The 4603-nt window shown below is 28.2% G+C and overlaps 1 long non-coding RNA gene across 1 annotated transcript; it reads left to right on the top strand.

Annotated features, from left to right (window-relative positions):
• The first annotated feature begins 2872 nt into the window (after positions 1 to 2872).
• On the top strand, positions 2873 to 3418 carry LOC148933697 (uncharacterized). The gene is made up of 2 exons (XR_016134476.1): positions 2873 to 2997; positions 3101 to 3418. It is a non-coding gene; the product is annotated as an uncharacterized LOC148933697 (long non-coding RNA).
• Positions 3419 to 4603: the final 1185 nt, after the last annotated feature.

Raw genomic sequence — 4603 nt, 5'->3', positions numbered from 1 at the left:
TATCAAATATTTAAAATTACTATTAATTTGTGATGTACTAAATCTGATATTATTTCAAAATTATCATTCTTCTTCCCTTTTGTCATCATTCACTTTGTTTCTTTATTTCAATATTAGATTTAATTTTTAAAATTAAATTTTAAATTTTGATTTTTAAATATCAATAAATTTTTTTAATTATTAAAATTACTATTAATTTGTGATTTAATATTTTTAATCAATATCTGATAGTGTCTAATATTTAATCAATAAGGTACGACGATGCCTTAGTTTTAATCAATATTTTAAATATTTGATAGTAATTTTAATGATTAAAAATATTTATTGATATTTAAAAATTGAAATTTAAAATTTAATTTTAAAATTTAAATCTAATATTGAAATAAAGAAACAAAGTGAAGGATGACAAAAGGGAAGAAGAATGATAATTTTGAAATAATATCAGATTTAGTACATCACTAAAATAATATCAAATTTAAAATGTAAAAAGACCAAATTGCCCAAACCCCCCCAAAACCTCCCAAAAGGGTATTTTCGTCATGAAACAGTGTAAAAGGACCATTTTCGAGATAAACACTTAGTCCAGGGTTGTCTGGGGATATTTTTAAAGTCCAGGGTTCATTGGCGAGATAAACGCATAGTCCAGGGACTAATTTTGTAGTTCACTCAACATTTTATCTCATAATTCAGACATATAATTGAGATATTAAAATAGTTTTATAATGTGTCGGGTGAAATTATCTCCTATTTTTATTTTTATTTATTATTTTACATTGTACATAAAAATTCTAAAATCATTTATATAAATCGATTATACATAAATGTAGGACGAGGCCCATCAAATTTCATGATGATGGTTTACACAGTTTTTTTGCTTAATTTCACAATTATGAATCTGAACTTTTTTTTAATTTTATTGGCAGATGTACAGTTGACACCACAAAACATTTTAATTTAATTCAATATTAGTATACTGATTCATGAATTATAGCTTCTGACTCGATATCAATAGTAATATATTTTGTTACGTTAACTGTTAACTGATATTAGTGTATCATAAAATAAATACGTATAATTTTAAAATTTCAAAATTCAATTTTTTTAGAAAAACATCTCACTAAAATCAATCCCTTAATAACCTAAACTAAGTCTTTGTCTATATGTTATCAAATTTTTATTTGGGTTATATAGACTTATACTCAATTACAATATATGTTTAAAGAGATATTAAAAATATGTAAAATTTTACAAGAGATAAATTTTCATCGATACATTTTAGACTAATTAATAAGCTAGCTTAAAATCAAATATGAAGTACTATTTAGAATTATGATTGACAATTTCTAACCGATAAACTTTTAGCACGATAGACTCGCATCCAATTAATCTCGAATTCCAATAGTTATAAGCTAGCATAAGTAAAATTTAGTAGAAACTCACACCGATATTAAATAAAAATCATGCTCCATATGTATATAGTTGGTGTCAGTAAATAATGTCGCAAGAATCGTGGAGCAAACTTAAGTTCTGTTTGTCGGCTAAATGTTTATTAATTAACAATGTAACATTTCTAATTCGTTCTGCTTAATTAGTATAGTTTATAGTAATATACTATGCGCAGCCTTGGATAATATAGTAAATAATAATTCCTCTATATTTACAAATCAAACATTTTAGCATAATAGCTTACTCGAATCATGAAAGTCCATATATTACTACTATCAAACTAGAAAATAGAGTTACTGTGCTTATTTTTTAGGAATCTTATTTTTACAATTGTTATAATCTGTTTTATTTTTTAAATAGAATAAGTATTAAACACCCTCGATCTAAAATCTAAGTACAAAAACGATGCAACGTGGCAAACTCTGTGGTATAAAAATAAACACAATTGAAAAAGCATACATAGGATTCTGAATGATGGAAAAATGGAAATTATTTCAAAGGGCCAAATTCAAAGTCATGGACTCATGATCAGTGGGTATGTGTAATTTAATCATTCTTAATAAATTGGGTGGAATAATCAACACATGCAATTATGCAAAAATGCGCATCAGTCGGTAAATGGTAAATTTGGATTAGTTCATTGAATTTGAATCAATTATCCTTTCTTAATTAAACAAGCTAAGAATACCGCAGTTACGTGGTAATTAAGCTTGTCGCCCAAATGTTATTCAATTGACACTCAATACCTATCTTAATAACAAAAATTTTGTTTCTCCTATAATATCCTGAATTTTATCCAAATTTCTTAAAATATTGTTATACAAAAGTTTCTATCAGAAATTAAATTACTTTAAAGTATATTTTCAATAAAATTTAAAAATATATCAGTTCCTACCAAAATTTATCTACGCCCGCCCCTGCCTTGGAAAAAAAAAAGAGTCAATGAAGACATGACTACCGAGCAAATCACTAGGGAAACACCTATAGATGTACCCAGGTGGGATCGAACGGGTCGACCGATCTCACTGTCATCTTTTCCTATCGCACGAGTTTCAAAAACAGAGTGTGAGTAGATATAACAGCAAAACGAAAAAAGATGTTTCATCAATCCAAACGTCAGTAGGTTGAAACAACTTTGTTTTGGTGACGAATTTTGACTTTACAAGTTTAGTGTCACCTAACCTAACAAGAAAGTAGTGAAATAATACATGTTTCACTATGGGTCTCACAATTTGCAACTCACCTAAGTAGAGTAAACTAGTACTACTATGAATAATCATTTTTCATATAGGATGTAAATAATTAAGCGTAGGCATTGAGATATATTTTAAAAAAGTAAAATTAAGAAAAGAAAAAAAGGCTTAGGCTTATTTTATGTAGACGTGTATATTGTTTCGCATTACTCATTCTTAGCCAACCAAGCCAACCATATACTTATCCAAGTAAATATCAAGAAATATTATCCTAGAAAATAAATTGTTAGTACTCCATTTCACATCCATTGTCAAGTTCACATCGAATCCATCAGCTTTCACGGGTGAAATAAGAGTGGTACGGCAGCAATGAATGCTAAAAGAATTGAATTGTCCATACATTACCTTTTCCTTTTACACCTTACTTTCATAAATTTTTTGTCCATTCTTGCAATTGATAGGAGCCTAGGAGCATCACCGGTGATTCTCGTTCCGGCCGGATGCAACGGCATAGGAACACGCTGCACGAAGGGAAGAAGGCAAAACAATCCTCCAGTATATGTTAAAGTATGTTCGTTGAGTGTGCGCTGTAGTACCTGCTAGCGCAGCTATGCAGTAGAAGGAAAGGAGCCTAAATCGACCCCTTCCTTTTTTTTTTCAAAGAAAAAACGCAGTACAAGGAAACTTTTATTTAAGTCGGATGAGACTAATGTAATTAAGAAAAAATAGCACTCCTAAGTTATGGATTTTGTGTAACATTATCTTAGACTAAAAAAATATTTTTGTATAATTTAATAAAAATAAATTAATGATTTAGTTTATAATATTACGTCTTTATACTTAGACAGATGGTTTGATTACATATGTACATATAATAGTCATAAAAAAAGTGAGTGTTTCATTTAATTGCTAAATAAATTAATATTATTTTATTCAAACGCGACAAATTATAGAATCGAAACTATTGGAAACATCATGATCAATCTTTCTAATTGTGCCCACGAATTTCAATTAGCAATTAAATATGACGTGAATCGCTAGGAAATTCAAAACCTCTAATTCGAAAAAATTAGTTGGCAGCTGTTGATTTAATAATATTTGGGACATACATAGCAATTACGAAAATGAAATTTTATAAGTATGTTGGTTGTCGATATTTGTAAATCAAATCAAAAGAGACAATTTTTAATTGCTACTTTGCGAACCACTAGAAAATTGGAAATGTTAATCAAAAACTTATTAGTCTAAAATGTTAATCACATCGTTTCATGAATAATCAAAGCTTTAACTGTACGCTCGCAGTAGACGCAACTGGTTTCGAAGGAGCTGAATTGTAAGAAAGTTTTAATTATTTAATTACATATTTATTTTATTTAACTTACTCGCAACAAAGCAGGGTTATACAATGGTGAAAAATGAAAATAATGAAATGCTGAAATTAGAGGTGACTTGAACAATAGTGCTACTAAATAACTTCTAAGATTTCGAGTTCTCTGAAATGTCAGTGTTCGGTATATCTTCTGTTTTGTATGCTTGCTGTGGTAAGTGATTATTTCCTTCTCTTATTTTTTTTGGGGCCGCTACTCGATCCTCTTCTTCTCATGTTACTAGGATTTTGCCTGTTGTAACTTTATTTTGTTATAATTAAGGTGGTACTTTATGTGCTTCCTCTTTCTTGTTATTATTATTTTTTTCTTGTGTCCAATTATTTAATTTGTTTAATATAAGTGCAATATAATTTTGATGTTTTTAAAACAATTAACATCATTTAACTTACATCCACCTATAATTTTTTGGATGCCACTTCAAATACAATTTTATCAAAAAAAATTCATCATGCAATAATTCCAAACAAATTTATATTTCATATTTTTTTACTGATTTAATAATTGCGAAATTGACCGGACCAAAATTTAACCAAAATTTATGGTTTTGCGGCTAGGTATCGAAGATAGTACTATAAT

The sequence above is a fragment of the Salvia hispanica genome, chromosome 1, assembly GCF_029641045.1.
Source record: "Salvia hispanica isolate PSC_SH4W2 chromosome 1, Shi_PSC_v1, whole genome shotgun sequence".
Taxonomy (NCBI): domain Eukaryota; kingdom Viridiplantae; phylum Streptophyta; class Magnoliopsida; order Lamiales; family Lamiaceae; genus Salvia; species Salvia hispanica.
Note: the sequence above shows the minus strand (reverse complement) of the source record. Positions and strands in the feature narration are given on the sequence as shown.